General features: G+C 36.9%; 1 protein-coding gene across 5 annotated transcripts in view; it reads right to left on the bottom strand.

Moving 5' to 3' along the window:
* Positions 1-20,243, bottom strand: part of LINGO2 (leucine rich repeat and Ig domain containing 2) — a 1,218,611-nt gene that overhangs the window by 604,945 nt on the left and 593,423 nt on the right. The window lies entirely within an intron of this gene.

The raw sequence follows: 20,243 nt of genomic DNA on the forward strand, positions 1-20,243 counted from the left end.
GGCTTCTTGGTGAATGCTAATTAACACTCCTCAGTATAACCTTAACTGTGACTTGCCGGTTCTCCCTGAAGGTAAACAAGCTATTTTAGGAAAAAATATGTACAAATCCATACTTTGTTTAAATGCAGACGTAGCCTATGTTTAAAAAGTGAGTATAATAGGTAAAGTTGAGATCTCCAGTGTGGCTTGGAGATTAGGAAGTTGTTCGTTTCCCAGCTATGGTATTACTTCTAAATAATACCATCTGAAAATGACATCACATAACTGTACAGTAAAAAGAATACATTTAAGATAAGATGGAACAAAGTTAGTGAGATTTATTTTATTAAGGTGCATTTATTGGTAAGTCAATGTTTAAATAATAAAAGCTCCTCTCAACAGTTCCCACAGTATTTAGGGGCTTCAATTTGATTATCCATCCTTTATGGATTAAGTCAAGGACCTGGACAAGGTAAGAACCCTGAGAATTAGCATCATCTATTGTGAGTCTTCTTATTCCTGATTCCTGGCCTCTACTTGATGCTTTCATCATTGGCCCTACTCCCTTAGCCCCTGAGAAAAATAAGTATTTCACTGGAGGGGTTTAAGAAGACATATTTTTGAGTGAAGAGTAATGATGTAAAACTATACCCATTTTCTGTTAGTGTTAATGAAACCATATTGGCCATTAATCACTGACAAAACAACACTTTGGTGTTGGTTGTCTACTATACGAAGCTGTGAACCTATGAAAGGAAATTTGTGAGAATAAGTAGTAAATAACATCTACAAGTCATGCTTGCGAGGTACGATTGGAAACAAAGTTTGGAAAACAGTCCGGAGATTTTTAACAACTGTGTTATTTTGCACAAGCTATTATATAATCTCCCCAAGTCCCTGGGTTAATATATTTTAATAAATCAAGCAATAACAAAAAACACAAAGGCTACCAAAGTGAGAGGCAATATATTTCAAGAACATTAGTGGGCCTAGTTCTTCACTGTTGACTATCCTCTAGGCCCATTTCAATGTGAAGATTTTGCTGAACTGTATTGGATTCCCCAATATTCTTTTTTCCAAAAATAATGGTGAATTGGTTTAGGGGAGAAAAGGAGAATTGTATGGTAGGAGATGAAGAGTCAAAAAATTCCAGGCATACTAGATATCACTCAGTCTTCTAAGCCAGAGAGGGAAGTGCCAGCGCACATTATAAATATGATCATGCATCACCCAAAAGTCACTTCTGTGTAGCTGGGCAGGCAGTCAACACTACTCAAATTCACTTGAGGTTTGTAGAGCTGGTCTTGGCTTTCATAAGATAGATAAACATGTGAAAAGCTATGGTCTGGTTGCCATCGCAAAAGAAGCAGTACAGAATGTGTGTATGTCTTTGAACCACAAGAAACAGAATCATTCATCAAACCTTGTTTCTTTGCTTTCCTGAACCTAGTCATTAGGGAGAGGGGTTTCAGGGTGGGTGGAACATTGTGTACTAGCTGAGATTTCAATTCTTCAAAATATGTTAGGACAGCAAAGGGTTAAATCCAACAAGTAATGTTTCTGAACGTTACTTTTAGTGTTACCATCTGTGAGGAACAGCCACTCTCTTTATAATTATCCTCCAAGTCACAAATAAACAAAAAAGCCATGAAATAAACCCTTACTACAATGTTAGCAAAGCCTTAAAAGTTACTCAGTGATGTCTCCATTTTTTAAAATGTACGCAATCCTTTTATACTAATTGCCATTGGCCACTACAACCTCCCCCCTGCCACACACACACACGGAATAGATATCCTACACATCAGAGATCTCTATAGAAGGACCATGCTGGTAAGTCTATTTTAACTCTTGACTACTTGCTGTTTTTGGTATAAAAATCTCTGCTATCATGGGAAAATAGTGACACATTAACGGAAGAAAGAGAATGTTGTGTGGTTCTACTGCCGGCTAAAACCATGGAGGTGCCCAGCGAGTTTAAGGTCAAGAATGCCCAGCACTTTGACATTCAAACAGTCCTTTATGGGAGGATACAGGAAAAGATATCTCTATTATATTTTGATGATCAACATTCAGCAAGCTCTGGGCAGTAAGAAAGGAAAACAATTTGGGAATTCAAGAAGCAAGCTGAGCGATGACTCACTTTGACACTCCAAATACTGGTATTTTTCTCTCAGCAGCAGTGTTTAAGGATGCTCCTGGAGTGACATTTTAACCTTTTATAAAGTAAACATTCTTTTCCCCTTAAACGAAATAAATTTCTGCTGCCCCTTAGACACCCTAAATAGATGAAGAAGTCAATTCAGTTGCTGGATTGGGAGAGAGAAATGACAGCAACATAGCTCCTCGGTGCTTAAAAATTGGAAGAAGGTGGTATTGAAGGCAGTGCCATGTAACTAGTAAGGCAGTAAGAAGAGGGAGGGAACTTGGACAGCTGGCATTTGCAGATAAGTTCTTAGAACGAATGTTAGTTGTTTTGCCACTTGGAACGTTCTACCCAACAGATATATTCCTGAAGTTTCCTTGAGTGAGGAAATATTCTCTGTGTGTGTGTGTGTGTGTGTGTGTGTGTGTGTGTGTGTGTGTGTGTTTGTTCACCAAGGACTGACTCTCTCACCACTTAATTTCACATGGGAGTCAAACCCACCTCCTAAAGGTAAAAATTTTAAAGGAGAAACTTGAATGCCTGTGGGTACACAACATCTGATTGCAGTGTTTTTACCTTTTTTCTTTAAAAAATTTTAAAGATCAAATGACTCACAATGTAAAAAGGAAAATGCAAAAAGCCTCAACCCAAGATTTATGCGAATAACATAGTAAGTGAAATCATATACATATTGAAAGCAACATACAGCTGGACTTCAAAGGAAAGTTTATCTATGATCATTCTAATGTATATCAATTATTAGTTATGTCAATTCTCATACCGTTGCACTGTATGTCACAGGGATTCCTGTGAATAGATGCTAATAATAATAGATGCTAATAATGCTAATAATGTAAACACAAACACAAAATTAAAAATATGTACATCTATTCTGCCAACTAAGACACAGAGGTTTCCTATAACTTCAAGGGCAGTTTTCCTTCGGGTGGTAACACTTTAAAAGTATTCACTTATTTAATGTTATTTCTGAAAGTCAGTTTTCATAATCCATGTTTATTTAATTTTTAACAAGTACTCATTATAAGTGTGTCCTCATCACTGTGCTACTTTTCACTACTTTATGCTAATTTTACTTTATAATCTTTCAGTTACACAATTGTAAATACACGGAACATTATCTTCATATTGTCCCTACTACGTGGGTTGCCAGATATCCTATCCTCTCTCTCCCCCAACCCCTATATATATATACCCGACATGTTCTGTATTTAATGATTTTTTCCTGTGCTCTTTAGGGAGTTTGTCAGGGTACCCGAAATGGCCTACATTCAGCTTTTTCATTAAATAATTTTAAAATATAAAAGATATTTCAAAATATCTTTAGTGGTGCTTAAATGACAAATGACAACACTACCTGAGAATTATATCTCCACAACTGAAGATCTGAACAACTCCTATAGTTTGAGAGAAAACCAAAAAAGAGGCTTGCAAACTACAAGTACATATTTTTCATATTGAAGAATAAAAACACCACTGTTTGCCCAAAGTGTCTAGTCAGAGATAACTCCTGGTCAGCTCTCACGTGCTGAGAAACTCAGCCAATCAGGCCAGCCTCCTGTCGCTCATGCTTCTAAAAGCCAGCCATCAATAGGACTTTACTCCAGTGATCACAGCAAGGCAGCTAAATTCCACCATGCCCTGAGCATTCCAGCTTCTGACAGACTCCCAGCCCCTGAGTGCCAGGTTTCCGAAATATTTACATAAAATCAATAGGGCATCATTACAGGAGACCGTGCCTTATGAAGATAGGTCTCCTTTGCAGTCAATGAGGAGTCTGCAACAGCTATCAAGTTCAATTATTATTAGTTCACAGCTCTTTCAATGATTCACCTATGTTTATAGTTAGTTTTGAATTGGACTCGTGAGTTACAGGCAAAATGACACACTGACATGAGATTATCATATTCAATCCTTCAATTCTGGTAGTTGCTGCTATCATCTAATTGTTATTTGTGTATATATAAACACAACACAAACCTTGTCAAAATGCAAGCATAAATTTTGTGATGAAAATTTTAAACACTGGACAATTACTTAAATGAAGAAAAAGAATTTAAATTTGTGCTGGATACAACTGTTTAGTCAATATAAACAAAAGATGGAAAGTGAGATATAAGTCAACATATAATACAGCTAAGCATAAGAGATGATTTCCTCAACTAGTACTGAAGAAAAGCAATTAATAAAATTCAGACGATAACATAATAACAGCAGAAGTTGTAATGGCTGTCTGCTATGTATACCACCAGTTTTACAGCTAAAACAACTGCACATACTTCTACCAGAAGCATTTTCTGATTCTGAAACTGCAAGCAAGTTTTCAAGTGTCAAAAGGAAATCTACAAAAATAAAAAAATGCAACAGTTCCATTCACTTTTACAGAAATTATCAAAGATATAAATGCCTCACCTTTTTATGTTATAGCCATGGATACAAGTTATCACAAGGCAGAAAAAAAAATTCCCCTTTGCTTGTGCAATATTTTTCTCCTGAAAAAAGCCTTGCTTATAAGGCTATTCCAAGGAAAAACCTTCCACATAAGACTTCAGGAACAATAGTAAATTTTTTGCAGAGACTCTTTTATTGAATTAGACGTTAATAAGAAAAAAATGTACACCTTTTGGTGGATATAATCCAAATTGAAATTTGCTGGGTGTTTATGTAAAGGTGCAGACAATGTTTATTCAAAGGTGAAACAAAATATGAATAATTATATGGAAGATGTTGGCTGTCCTTCTCATGTTCTGTGTTATACTGCTGAAACAGTATCGATGTTCTTCCTATTGACATTGAACTAATTGTGATGAAATTTTTCTCTTCATCATTTATTCTGTTCAATAGCTCAAAGTGAGCAATTAAAGGATTTTTGTGATTTTCTTTATATTCAGTATTCTTCAATTCCCACATTCAAAAACCTGTTGGGTCTCTTTAACAGACGCAGTTGGGGACATCTCAATTTATTTGAAGCACTAAAATCATACTTTAATTCTGAAGAAAAGAGCCTCCCAAATTCTTGTTAAGATTTTTAATAATCCATTGAGTGAAGCCTACTTATTTCTTGTTCATAGTTCTCAATATCTTTTTAGTAAATTGAAAGAAAATCACTGTTATTAATGTATTCTGTTGCTTAAAAGAACTTGCTGAATGCATTAAAGAAAGAACTAATAAAAATGCATTCCTTAAAGTATCAGGGGTGTTATTAAAATGGACACTATTACTTATGAACAGGAAAGATTCAACTCATAATGAATAATTATCATGGCCCTTGCCATGATTTTTGTTTGGAATAGATTTCATCCTCTGAAGAATTTAATTTTTTACATGCATGTTATTAAATAATCACCAGTATGAGAACATGTGGACTCATGAAATGAAGAGGAAGGAAATGAAAACTCATGACAAGGCTGTCTTTTGTTACTGGAGCACATTTTTAAAAGCCATTGATCACTACATATGGAGGAACACTGGAAAAGCAAGTTATGTCTTGAAGATGGTATTTCGTGCTTCAAAATATCAAATGTGAAGAACAATTCTCAGAGTTGTTAACTTTATGCAAATAGATATTAAGTCTACTGGCTCATAATATTAATGTTTTCTTATAAATGAATGGTCAATGGACAAAATAAATAAGTTGCATGTGACCACTATAGAGCTATGTTACAATGTAAATAGAAGGTTGACTGTAACTGTAAGAATTTTTTTAAGCAAATTGTGTAAAATATGGAACTGTTAAGAAGAGCCAGATCTCAGGGAAATGGTATTACAAAAAGGTATGCAATTTAGGTACACCGCTAAACAACAAATAGTGTTTTTAATAGAAATACATCCCATACAAGATTTTTAAATCTCTGTGTATATATACACAGGCAAATTAGAAATAATTCTAATTTAACTGGGTATCCTGTATCCTATTTGCTAAATCTGGCAACCCCAGCTGGGGAGTGTGACCAACTAGGAAACATTTTAATGTTGTTTCTTGGATTGGGTTTCATAGATTGAGAGCATGGTATAATTCAAATCTCAGGACTCCATGAGAGAAGAGCTACTGATACTAATTATTAAGGAAGATTATTCATTTTAAGAATATTAATTTTTTCCACCAAGTTCCAATAGAGATAGACGGCTTTTTTGGTTTGTTCATTTGGTAAGCATTCCTATCAGTTGAAGATTATCATTTTTGAGTACCTCACTTAATGTGTGTGTGTGGGGAGGGGAGGGGTCTCAGCTTCAGATCATACACTTGTCAAGTTGATAACCAGTTGAAGGAGTTGATAACCAGTGAAGTTTGGAGCTTTCTGGGTTAGACACACTTCCAAGGCAGCTTTGGCTTCTGAGTAGATTTTCTACTTTTATTGTATTATTTATTTTTTGTGAGGATTTTTGTTGTGGTGGTGGTTCTGGAGGACTTCCTTTATGTTCTTGTGAACTCAGTAATGCTTTTCAAAGTTTGCTGGCTCTAATTTACCCAGCATTTAGGGGTTTTGTGGTGGGAGAGGGTTTGGATTTCAGAATATCTGATCTTGTTAAACTGCAGCCATGGACATTTTATAAAGTCCATTTCTAAAAACTGAATTAAAATTGATCTTCCTAGTAAATATTACAATACATCTCCTGTGAAACACTTTTGGGGATTTCTTGTAATTTTAAAATTGATTTTAATATTTCTGAGAGTAAGGCATGAACATTCTTTTAGAAGTCGTGTTTAAGGAGTCAAATAAGTTCTATAAGTCTTAAAAAGAGCCATCTCTTATCTGCACATCCTTCTTCCACATGCCCTGCCTCACGGAAACAAATATTTTACCCTTTCTATTGGCCCTGTGCCATTCATTCATTCGTAACATACCACATGATCCAACAGAACTGTGCTCCATTAAGGTGAGAATTGGACCTTCCACTTACATTAGCATCTTTCCTATCTTTTGTGGAGTTTGACTTGCTTGGAGGGATGGGTATCCATAATTATTAACAACTATTAATTATATTCTCTGCTTCAGGCACAATCTCTATTACTTCTATTAGACTGCATGCTTCCTCAGCAGATCAAGAATTCAGTTAATTCTGAGGCCAGATTATGCAATAATTACATGGTCTTCTACTTCCTAGTCAAGAAGAAGAATGATAGTAAAGCTTGTTTATTAAGCACCTACTATGTGCTCAGCTCAGAAATGCTTTATAAATATCACTACTAATCCCCATGCACAACAGCCTTACAGAGAAGGTATTATTATGCTTATTTGGTAAATGAGGATGCTTTGGTTATGTGTAGTAGTCATTTCTTTATGTTTCTTCCCAGGTCATGATGATATTATTTTTTTTCAATTTTATTTATTTATTTATTTATTTATTTATTTATTTATTTATGGCTGTGTTGGGTCTTCGTTTCTGTGCGAGGGCTTTCTCTAGTTGCGGCAAGTGGGGGCCACTCTTCATCGCGGTGCGCGGGCCTCTCACTATCACGGCCTCTCTTGTTGCGGAGCACAGGCTCCAGACGCGCAGGCTCAGTAATTGTGGCTCACGGGCCTAGTTGCTCCGCGGCATGCGGGATCTTCCCAGACCAGGGCTCGAACCCGTGTCCCCTGCATCGGCAGGCAGATTCTCAACCACTGCGCCTCCAGGGAAGCCCCCATGATGATATTTTTAACTGCCCTCTCACTCGCTTTGAGTGGTCCTCTTTTGTCCTCCAAATATGTTTTACAAAATAGACCAAATTGTTCTGGAGACATAGAAGGATAAAACAGATATACCACCACAGTTGCCTGAATTTCTAAATTTCTAGTGTCTTTTCATTTTCTGGTAAGAGGTCTCACTACTGCTATGGGGTTCCATAAGATACCTTGAATCTTGAAAACTTCTCTTATAAGCTATGCCTTGGAAGGAATGTATACCTTTTAATCAAAAAGTAATATTAACTTGCTCAAGATCATATGACCAGGAAGTAATAGGGTCAGGATTTAAGCCCAGTTCTCTGTGACTCCAAAGCCAGTGTTGTGCCATTGTAATATATATTCACTTCAAGGTGGTGCAACTCAAGCTCCTAAAATTCACATATTTGATCCCAATGAAAGCTACATTTTTTAAAGTATATTAAAAAAGTTAACCAGCTGCTAACATAACTTTCAAATTTCTAGAAAGAAATTTAAATTTTTGGAGAATATGAATCACCACAGAGAGCCTGTTTAAATGTCTATTAGCATGGTTGATGTTAACAATGAACTCTAAAATTTTAATGTTAAAAAAAATAGGTAGTAAAATCAACATGGTAGATGTATCAAATTAGAAAGCACAAAAATACCCATTTTACAGTATTACACTGATAATATCTGTAGGTAGAAGTGAAATTGTGTTTGTGGGTGTGTGTAAAAAAAGTAAAATCAATTTCATAGTCTAAACTACAGGTTATTTAAAGGAAACATATATTGAAAAGACATTTAAGATGATCTCTAGAGAGGATTAACCAAGATGGCGGAGTAGAAGGACGTGCTCTCACTCCCTCTTGCGAGAGCACCAGAATCAAAACTGGCTGCTGGACAATCTTTGACAGGAAGAACCTGGACTTCACCAAGGAGGATACCCCACATCCAAGGACAGAGGAGAAGCCACAGTGAGACGGTAGGAGGGGCGCAATCAGAGTAAAATCAAATCCCATAACTGCTGGGTGGGTGACTCACAGACTGGCGAACATTTATACCACAGAAGTCCACCCACTGGAGTGAAGGTTCTGAGCCCCACGTCAGGCTTCCCAACCTGGGGGTCCGGCTACGGGAGAAGGAATTCCTAGAGAATCAGACTTTGAAGCCTAGTGGGAATTGATTGCAGGACTTTGACAGGACTGGGGGAAACAGAGACCCCACTCTTGGAGGGCACACACAAAGTAATGTGTGCATCGGGACCCAGGGGAAGGAGCAGTGACCCTGGGGGAGACTGAACCAGACCTACCTGCTGGTGTTGGGGGGTCTCCTGCAGAGACGAGTGGTGGCTCTGTTTCACCGGGGGGATAAGGACACTGGCAGCCGGGGTTCTGGGAAGTTCTCCTTGCCGTGAGCCCTCCCAGAGTCTGCCATTAACCCCCCCAAAGAGCACGGGTAGGCTCCAGTGTTGGGTTGCCTCAGGCAAAACAACCAACAGGGAGGGAACCCAGCCCCACCCATCAACAGTCAAGTGGATTAAGGTTTTACTGAGCTCTGACCGCCACAGCAACAGGGAGGGAACCCAGCCCCACCCATCAACAGTCAAGTGGATTAAGGTTTTACTGAGCTCTGACCGCCACAGCAACAGTCAGCTCTACCCACCACCAGAGCCTACCATCAAGCCTCTTAGATAGCCTCAACCACCAGAGGGCAGACAGCAGAAGCAAGAAAAACTACAATCCTGCAGCCTGCGGACCAAAAACCACAGTTACAGAAAGATAGAGAAGATGAAAAGGCAGAGGGCTATATACCAGATGAAGGAACAAGAAAACACCCCAGAAAAACAACTAAATGAAGTGGAGATAGGCAACCTTCCAGAGAAAGAATTCAGAATAATGATAGTGAAGATGATCCAGGACCTCGGAATAAGAATGGAGGCAAAGATTGAGAAGATGCAAGAAATGATTAACAAAGACCTAGAAGAATTAAAGAACAAACAAACAGAGATGACCAATACAATAACTGAAATGAAAACTACACTAGAAGGAATCAATAGCAGAATAACTGAGGCAGAAGAACGGATAAGTGACCTGGAAGACAGAATGGTGGAATTCACTGCTGCGGAACAGACTAAAGAAAAAAGAATGAAAAGAAATGAAGACAGCCTAAGAGACCTCTGGGACAACATTAAACGCAACAACATTCGCATTATAGGGGTCCCAGAAGGAGAAGAGAGAGAGAAAGGACCAGAGAAAATATTTGAAGAGATTATAGTCGAAAACTTCCCTAACATGGGAAAGGAGATAGCCACCCAAGTCCAGGAAGCGCAGAGAGTCCCATACAGAATAAACCCAAGGAGAAACACGCCGAGACACATAGTAATCAAAGTGGCAAAAATTAAAGACAAAGAAAAATTATTGAAAGCAGCAAGGGAAAAACGACAAATAACATACAAGGGAACTCCCATAAGGTTAACAGCTGATTTCTCAGCAGAAACTCTGCAAGCCAGAAGGGAGTGGCATGATATAGTTAAAGTGATGAAAGGGAAGAACCTACAACCAAGATTACTCTACCCGGCAAGGATCTCATTTAGATTTGATGGAGAAATCAAAAGCTTTACAGACAAGCAAAAGCTACGAAAATTCAGCACCACCAAACCAGCTCTACAACAAATGCTAAAGGAACTTCTCTAAGTGGGAAACACAAGAGAAGAAAAGGACCTACAAAAACAAACCCAAAACAATTAAGAAAATGGTCATAGGAACATACATATCGATAATTACCTTAAACGTGAATGGATTAAACGCCCCAACCAAAAGACATAGACTGGCTGAATGGATAAAAAAACAGGACCCATATATATGCTGTCTACAAGAGACCCACTTTAGACCTAGGGACCCATACAGACTGAAAGTTAGGGGATGGAAAAAGATATTCCATGCAAATGGAAATCAAAAGAAAGCTGGAGTAGCTATACTCATAGCAGATAAAATAGACTTTAAAATAAAGAATGTTACAAGAGACAAGGAAGGACACTACATAATGATCCAGGGATCAATCCAAGAAGAAGATATAACAATTATAAATATATATGCACCCAACATAGGAGCACCTCAATACATAAGGCAACTGCTAACAGCTATAAAAGAGGAAATCGACAGTAACACAATAATAGTGGGGGACTTTAACACTTCACTTACACCAATGGACAGATCATCCAAAATGAAAATAAATAAGGAAACAGAAGCTTTAAATGACACAATAGACCAGATAGATTTAATTGATATATATAGGACATTCCATCCAAAAACAGCAGATTACACATTCTTCTCAAGTGCGCACGGAACATTCTCCAGGATAGATCACATCTTGGGTCACAAATCAAGCCTCAGTAAATTTAAGAAAATTGAAATCATACCAAGCATCTTTTCTGACCACAATGCTATGAGATTAGAAATGAATTACAGGGAAAAAAACGTAAAAAAGACAAACACATGGAGGCTAAACAATACGTTACTAAATAACCAAAAGATCACTGAAGAAATCAAAGAGGAAATAAAAAAATACCTAGAGACAAATGACAATGAAAACACGACAACCCAAAACCTATGGGATGCAGCAAAAGCGGTTCTAAGAGGGAAGTTTATAGCTATACAAGCCTACCTAAAGAAACAAGAAAAATCTCAAGTAAACAATCTAACCTTACACCTAAAGAAACTAGAGAAAGAAGAACAAACAAAACCCAAAGTTAGCAGAAGGAAAGAAATCATAAAGATCAGAGCAGAAATAAATGAGATAGAAACAAAGAAAACAATAGCAAAGATCAATAAAACTAAAAGTTGGTTCTTTGAGAAGATAAACAAAATTGATAAGCCATTAGCCAGACTCATCAAGAAAAAGAGGGAGAGGACTCAAATCAATAAAATCAGAAATGAAAAAGGAGAGGTTACAACAGACACTGCAGAAATACAAAACATCCTAAGAGACTACTATAAGCAACTTTATGCCAATAAAATGGACAACCTGGAAGAAATGGACAAATTCTTAGAAAGGTATAACCTTCCAAGACTGAATCAGGAAGAAACAGAAAATATGAACAGACCAATCACAAGTAATGAAATTGAAACTGTGATTAAAAATCTTCCAACAAACAAAAGTCCAGGACCAGATGGCTTCCCAGGTGAATTCTATCAAACATTTAGAGAAGAGCTAACACCCATCCTTCTCAAACTCTTCCAAAAAATTGCAGAGGAAGGAACACTCCCAAACTCATTCTATGAGGCCACCATCACCCTGATACCAAAACCAGACAAAGACACTACAAAAAAAGAAAATTACAGACCAATATCACTGATGAATATAGATGCAAAAATCCTCAACAAAATACTAGCAAACAGAATCCAACAACACATTAAAAGGATCATACACCACGATCAAGTGGGATTTATCCCAGGGATGCAAGGATTCTTCAATATACGCAAATCAATGTGATACACCATATTAACAAATTGAAGAAGAAAAACCATATGATCATCTCAATAGATGCAGAAAAAGCTTTTGACAAAATTCAACACTCATTTATGATAAAAACTCTTCAGAAAGTGGGCATAGAGGGAACCTACCTCAACATAATAAAGGCCATATATGACAAACCCACAGCAAACATCATTCTCAATGGTGAAAAACTGAAAGCATTTCCTCTAAGATCAGGAACGAGACAAGGATGTCCACTCTCACCACTATTATTCAACATAGCTCTGGAAGTCCTAGCCACGGCAATCAGAGAAGAAAAAGAAATAAAAGGAATACAAATTGGAAAAGAGGAAGTAAAACTGTCACTGTTTGCGGATGACATGATACTATACATAGAGAATCCTAAAACTGCCACCAGAAAACTGCTAGAGCTAATTAATGAATATGGTAAAGTTGCAGGATACAAAATTAATGCACAGAAATCTCTTGCATTCCTATACACTAATGATGAAAAATCTGAAAGAGAAATTAAGGAAACACTCCCATTTACCATTGCAACAAAAAGAATAAAATACCTAGGAATAAACCTACCTAGGGAGACAAAAGACCTGTATGCAGAAAACTATAAGACACTGATGAAAGAAATTAAAGATGATACCAACAGATGGAGAGATATACCATGTTCTTGGATTGGAAGAATCAACATTGTGAAAATGAGTATACTACCCAAAGCAATCTACAGATTCAATGCAATCCCTATCAAATTACCAATGGCATTTTTTACGGAGCTAGAACAAATCATCTTAAAATTTGTATGGAGACACAAAAGACCCCGAATAGCCAAAGCAGTCTTGAGGCAAAAAAATGGAGCTGGAGGAATCAGACTCCCTGACTTCAGACTATACTACAAAGCTACAGTAATCAAGACAATATGGTACTGGCACAAAAACAGAAACATAGATCAATGGAACAAGATAGAAAGCCCAGAGATTAACCCACGCACCTATGGTCAACTAATCTATGACAAAGGAGGCAAAGATATACAATGGAGAAAAGACAGTCTCTTCAATAAGTGGTGCTGGGAAAACTGGACAGCTACATGTAAAAGAATGAAATTAGAATACTCCCTAACACCATACACAAAAATAAACTCAAAATGGATTAGAGACTTAAATATAAGACTGGACACTATAAAACTCTTAGAGGAAAACATAGGAAGAACACTCTTTGACATAAATCACAGCAAGATCTTTTCTGATCCACCTCCTAGAGTAATGGAAATAAAAACAAAAATAAACAAGTGGGACCTAATGAAACTTCAAAGCTTTTGCACAGCAAAGGAAACCATAAACAAGACGAAAAGACAACCCTCAGAATGGGAGAAAATATTTGCAAATGAATCAACGGACAAAGGATTAATCTCCAAAATATATAAACAGCTCATTCAGCTCAATATCAAAGAAACAAACACCCCAATCCAAAAATGGGCAGAAGACCTAAATAGACATTTCTCCAAAGAAGACATACAGACGGCCACGAAGCACATGAAAAGCTGCTCAACATCACTAATTATTAGAGAAATGCAAATCAAAACTACAATGAGGTATCACCTCACTCCTGTTAGAATGGGGATCATCAGAAAATCTACAAACAACAAATGCTGGAGAGGGTGTGGAGAAAAGGGAACCCTCTTGCACTGTTGGTGGGAATGTAAATTGATACAGCCACTCTGGAGAACAATATGGAGGTTCCTTAAAAAACTAAAAATAGAATTACCATATGACCCAGCAATCCCACTACTGGGCATATACCCAGAGAAAACCGTAATTCAAAAAGACACATGCACCCGAATGTTCATTGCAGCACTATTTACAATAGCCAGGTCATGGAAGCAACCTAAATGCCCATCAACAGACGAATGGATAAAGAAGATGTGGTACATATATACAATGGAATATTACTCAGCCATAAAAAGGAACGAAATTGAGTCATTTGTTGAGACGTGGATGGATCTAGAGACTGTCATACAGAGTGAAGTAAGTCAGAAAGAGAAAAACAAATATCATATATTAATGCATGTATGTGGAACCTAGAAAAATGGTACAGATGAGCCAGTTTGCAGGGCAGAAGTTGAGACACAGATGTAGAGAATGGACATATGGACACCAAGGGGGGATAACTGCGGTGAGGTGGGGATGGTGGTGTGCTGAATTGGGCGATTGGGATTGACATGTATACACTGATATGTATAAAATTGATGCCTAATAAGAACCTGCAGTATAAAAAAACAAACAAAACAACTAATACTAAACTTTCATTGGGTTATTTGTATGGAAATATGTTAATATAAATGTTTCAGACATTACATGAAATTCCTAAAAATCTTATATTTGTATTTGTATGGAAATATGTATGGAAATATGTTAATATAAATGTTTCAGACATTACATGAAATTTCTAAAAATCTTATATGTTCTGGTATAATAAGTAATAATCCTAGTTATTACTTTAAAATGTATATCTCAGAAATAACTAATTTTTTTGTCAACTGCATTATTATGAACTTTCATCAAATCTTTTACCGTGGTCATTTTTAAGTCTTTTGTCATTTACAGACAGTTCTGGGTGTACTCTGATGATTTTGCAAATATGTTCCTATAAAAGGGTTTCATCTTCAAGAAATTCATGGAAAAGACTCTGACAAGTACAGGTTTCTGGTAACTGACTGTACTGCTGAACTGAATGAATAAGCATTTTCAGAACTCTGATGAAAAACTGATGAACTCATAAAAGTGCTAACAAAAGATCAAGATGAAAAAAAACAATTAATTACATGGCAGTGAGTGAACTGATGAGGATGAGTATAATTTTTGTGACTTTCTGTCTGAATTAAAAAAAAAAAAAAAAAATCCCACAAGGACTCAGAGGCAAAGAATATACAAATCAATTTTCACTGCAAAGTAAAGGAGCTGTTACAGTGGAGGATTACTGGACTGAATGTCAATATTATGACATAGTATGAGTGTGTTTCATGTTTGGTAATTGCAATCATTGTTGCTTTTGTTGTGGTCATCCATGTACAATGCTTGGTGTCAGTCTATTTATCTCTTGTAAAAATAAAATACAGTGTGTGTGTGTGGAAAAAAAAAAAAAAAAAAAAAGAACGAAATAATGCCATTTGCAGCAACATGGATGGACCTAGAGATTATCATACTAAGTGAAGTCAGACAGAGAAAGACAAATACCATATGATATCACTTATATGTGGAATCTAAAATATGACACAAATGAACTTATCTACAAAACAGAAACAGACACACAGAGAACAGACTTGTGGTTGCCAAGGGGGAGTGGGGGTGGGGAGGGATAAATTAGGAATTTGGGATTAGCAGATACAAACTATTATATATAAAATAGATAAACAACAAGGTCCTACTGTATAGCACAGGGAACTACATTCAGTGTCTTGTAATAAATTATAATGGAAACGAATATTAAAAAGTATGTATACATACACAAAAAAAAAAAAAAAAAAAAAAAAAGAAAGAAGTAATAAATTCTAGTTAAGCCCCAGGACTAGTTTCAGAAAAAAAAAAAAAAAAAAAAAAAAAAAGATGATCTCTAGATAAGAGCACAATTGTTTTTCTGTTCTCTTGCTAAATAATGGACCATTTATAATTAACCAACTCATATTTAACCTAAGTATGTAGCTTACATTTTATTTTGCCAAAATTATCATCAATCACGGTTCATTACCTTTAAATCTTCACATTTGGTTCAGAGCTTCTTTCTTTCTTTAATCCTCCACTAAGTCAAACTGCTTGCAAATACATTTTACAAGAAATCCATACTAATGGAATGACAACTTGTACTTTTCATTTGTGCTTAAGCTTGCCTTGTTCTGTAACTGCTATTTTGAAGTAATGGTTATAAATTCTCAGTTATCTGATATAGAGAGGACTTGTTTACAAAGTACAGAAGAACAGTGTACAAGATACGCTATTTCACAACTGTGTAATTACACCAACCAAAGCTTAAGTTAATGAGTTTCCTAAGTGGCTTAGGAAGAGAGATCACAGTATGAAAAGCATGGTTTGAAAGGGGTGGAGATTATCTAGTCCCTCAGAGCTCCATCTCAACTATTCCAGAAAGATAGTTTTACACCCTACTTTCAAAAACTGTCCAAGAAAAAGATTCCAAGTTAAAATGTGTATGAACAAATAATCCCCCAAATGATTCTATTACTGATTTTTCATGTGTGAAATGGCACTGGAGACGTGGTTTACAAATCTGAAATGACATTTGAACCAGTTATTTTCTTGAAAATGTATGGTTTCATGTGAAGAGGCCCTATTAAGAAATTCTAAGGGTAAAGTCACAGAGCCATTGCCTGAAAACTTGCTTAACCCCATCAAGATTAGAATGCATATTCGTAAGCAGTCAGTCGCTATTGGTTCTCGGAAATCAATCACCCCACTGTTAATCTGCCAATACTCACTTGGCCTCAGGTTTCATATTTATCAATTAGAACAGGTGAGGAAAATTCTCCCTCAATGTTATGGAAAAGTGGAGAAAAACTATGGGGAGTTAAGTGAATGTCACCCAATATTAAGGAGATGGGCCAATTTTGAGAAAGAAATACAGAATATCACTCTTCACTGTTTTCCTAGAGTATATGTTGAACTCAGCCTTTTCGATCTAAGGCCCATCTTTCACTCATCCCACCTCCATATTGTGGGTGTTTATCTGGATAGCTTTCTGGATAGCTTTACTTAGGAAATTGCTTTACTAAGATGATGTTTTCCTCTTCCCAATATTGCAAATGTTTGTGTCTGGACACAAAGAAACCTTTTTCCAGCCTGGCCATTCTATTAATATTTAAAATGTAGTTAATGTCTCAGGGTTTAAAGAATCAGTTTCAGTCTGTATTCTTTGCTCTATAATCTTCTACTTGATAGTGTTTGCAGCACTTGTCACACTAAATACCAACAGTGGGCATTCAGTAATTACTTGTTAGTTATGATAAATAAAACAAGCAAGATTTATCTTCAGGGAAATAAGCAATACTTCATGTAGTATGAAAAGAGATGATATCTAGTTTACTATAATAATCTCATCTGTAAACTCTATTTCAAGGACCCAGAGGCTGCATTTACTGAATTACCAAAGGCTGATATAAGAAAGGTAAGATTCCCTGGTATTACTGTGAACCACACCCCTTGGAGGTGTGGAAGGCCATGCATGGGGACAAATTTCATTTGTAAGCAAAGGGCAGAGCATCCACTGGCTTTGGTAAGTACAGCTTAATGGAGAAAAAGGCTGAAAAATAAGAATATAAATCCTGTGACACAGCAGTTTGAGAGTCTCAAACTCAGATTTAATTCCTGGAATGGATTTTGTTCCTGGAATGGGAAAGCAATCAGAAAATGCAAGAGTCACGAAAGGAGCCATTAGCAGAGCTGAAGTCACTCAAACCTTACATCTTAGGAACCCTAATGCCATCATAAAAGCCAAACTCCCAACTGGACATGTGGGAGTCTCTGCAAAAATCAGACCAAGTTGGGCTTCCCTGGTGGCGCAGTGGTTGAGAATCTGCCTGCCAATGCAGGGGACACGGGTTCGAGCCCTGGTCTGGGAAGATCCCACATGCCACAGAGCAACTAGGCCCGTGAGCCACAATTACTGAGCCTGCGCGTCTGGAGCTTGTGCTCCGCAACAAGAGAGGCCGCGATAGTGAGAGGTCAGCGCACCGCGGTGAAGAGTGGCCCCTGCTTGCCACAACTAGAGAAAACCCATGCACAGCAACAAAGACCCAACACAGCCAAAAATAAATAAATTAATTAAAAAAAAAATCAGACCAAGAATTAATCAAGGCCACAAATGGCTTTCACCTTAAACAATGCTATGCATCAAAAGCAACACTAGGAACAGAGTTTTAGGAGTACAGGGCTCTTCTGCTTACACATCACTGATATGAGATGCAGCTATTTATCAAGAAGCCCAAATTCAAAACCACACAGTGGAAGAACTTTTGCCAAAACAATGAGATACTGCATAGTTATAGAAGCATAGGTTCCAAAAGCTAGTTTGTTGGGGCTTGAAAATTGTAAAACTATTTTGGATTTTTTAACAGCTCCTTAGTTAAGAACGGACAGATAGTTCCAAAAGGTAGTAAACACCATCAACAAAATACTGCACAGAAAAGGTCTTATATACAGCCTACATCCATTCATGCTTTTTCCTCTGAAAACTGAAATACCCTGGCTCCAAGTATTTTCACTTGAAAAAAAGAGAACTCAGATGCACTTATACATCAATGGGGATATGTATTCACCTTGGGTAAAGACAGAACTAAAAGAAAAGTTTTATCAAGCAAACAAGGAAAATAGTAATATGGCTCATTTTAAAAGATGATTTCTAGACTCAGTGGAAAGGAAAGGTGCCCAGGAGCCTGCCAGGAGCGCAGCGGGGTGGCTGGGCAGTAGGGGGTACAGCTCAGGTCTGTTGCCAGTTCAGCGGTGGTGTTTAGCCCGGCGGCCAGGTGCGTGATGTAAATACAAGCTACCCCCGTTCTCATCCTCCTCCAGATGGTGGAGTCTTTGGCTGCCCCCCCTGTGGACTCTAGGAGTGCATAATTAAATTCCTGGCTATCCTAGACTTCAATGGGCAAAGTATTCAGTCTCTCTTCATAAGTCCAGGCTTAAGGGAACTCTACTTTGGTCTGTTTCTTCACCGTGGTGTAGAGGATGAACATATAACAAAACCAGCATCTTGTAGCCTTGATCCTAAAAGGATTAAGAGCAAAACTGGTCCTCAGTAACATCTTTGATGAATAGGACCTTCCATCAAAGCTCAGGGACAGGTTGTCAAAACAATTGAGTTTTTCAACAAATTGTTGTCAGATATGTTGGTATGTGAATAGTCGTTGCTACTTCTGTTATACAGAAATTATACAGCTAGCTTATTGGAAGTTGCTGTAAGTTTTCCTTCTTCTTTGGAAGCGGTGATAACAGAATCTTTGCAGCGAGGCTCGTAAGTACCTTTGTTTCATAGGCCTGCCTGGCACTTGTCTATGAGGCCCTGAACCTTGGCCTCTGTCAACAGCTTCTCCATTTCCTCGTGGCTCTCAGGCAATGAGACTGCTCCATCATAAAGGCAGTTGAGTATCTTACCTAAGTGATTCCTGCATTGTTTATTTGCATTATAGAACATATTTCTTTCAGTGTCAAAGTATAATCTATATCTAATAGTGAATAGTATTTTTGCAAACTGTGCAAAAACAAACCCATCGATGAGTTCATTAGTCTTAAATAACTAGGTAACTGGTGTTTTAGATGCTTTGTGTCGTGTAAAAATCCTTGGTGACTTGTTAAATACATGTTTAAAATGTTTTAATCACATCAGAAAAAAGTTGGTTGGTGTTTTTGTATGAATGGAGAACAGATTTTTTCTTTTACACTATTTTAAATAATGAAATATCTGACACATTTTCAGAAGTAAATTAGATTTAAGTAATAAAGGAAGCTTATTGTTTAAGCTGTTTTCTCTTCTGTAAATAACTATAGTAATGTTTCCCCTCTTTATCTGACAGGCCACAATTAGATGAATATGTTTATTGTTTATTCTATGATTAGTCCCCAAAGCGTTTGCTTTAATTATATAAAATATAATTTTTATATAATTAATTATATAAAATTATAATTATAAAAGGCATATTTAACTGGGTCATTAAAACAAGACCACGTGATTTAAAGAAATGCTTCTTTCTATGTTAAATAAGGATGATTTCAGCAATTAAGCATAGGATTAGCTCTGAGGTTCCTGAGAGCCAAAGAAACAAGAGAAACAATATGTATTACATAATTTTTGCAAGCTGGTGAATTGAAGCGTACCAGTATTGGCTGGAGGAAATTTATTTCCTGATGTAGTGGATTATACACATATAAATTAAATTAATGCAAAATGTTTTGAGATGGCATAACGTTTACAACTATGAA

The sequence above is a fragment of the Balaenoptera physalus genome, assembly GCF_965194825.1.
Source record: "Balaenoptera physalus genome assembly, chromosome: 7".
Lineage (NCBI taxonomy): Eukaryota > Metazoa > Chordata > Mammalia > Artiodactyla > Balaenopteridae > Balaenoptera > Balaenoptera physalus.